The 649-nt window shown below is 31.9% G+C and overlaps 1 pseudogene; it reads left to right on the top strand.

The window, feature by feature from the left end:
* Positions 1-649, top strand: part of LOC102832900 — an 82,622-nt pseudogene that overhangs the window by 54,795 nt on the left and 27,178 nt on the right.

Raw genomic sequence — 649 nt, 5'->3', positions numbered from 1 at the left:
ATTAAAGGCATCCAAATTGGCAAAGAGGAAATAAAGTTCTCTCTATTTACAGACAATATGATAGTATATGTAGAAAACCCTAAATAGTAAAAAAGCTACTAGACATCATTGGAAGATTCAGCAAAGTGGCAAGGTATAAGATCAACATAAAAAAATCAATTGGATTCCTCTATAGTAACAATGACAGCATTGAAAAGTACATGAACCAAGCAATACCATTTACAATAGCCAACCAAAGAATGAAATATTTAGGAATAAATGTAACCAGAGAAACAAAGGACCTATACAAAGAAAATTACAAAACACTACTACAAGAAACTAAAAGAGAATTACAGAAGTGGAAGAATATACCATGTTCCTGGATAGGAAGACTCAACATCATGAAAATGTCAATATTATCCAAAGCAAATTTACACATATAATGTGACAACACATAAATTTCTTTATGTTGTCCCAATCCAAATGCCAACAACATTTTTCAAAGAGATGGAAAAGACAATTATAAACTTTATATGGAATAGAAAAATATCCAGGATAAGCAAAGTACTTTTTAAGAAGAAGAACAATGTTGGAGGCCTCTCACTCCCCGATTTCAAAATTTACTGCATGGATACAGTGGTCATATGAGCCTGGTACTGGTACAATGAAA

Source organism: Chrysochloris asiatica, unplaced genomic scaffold (genome assembly GCF_000296735.1).
Source record: "Chrysochloris asiatica unplaced genomic scaffold, ChrAsi1.0 scaffold00088, whole genome shotgun sequence".
NCBI classification, from domain to species: domain Eukaryota; kingdom Metazoa; phylum Chordata; class Mammalia; order Afrosoricida; family Chrysochloridae; genus Chrysochloris; species Chrysochloris asiatica.
This window is presented reverse-complemented; position numbering and strand designations above follow the sequence as displayed.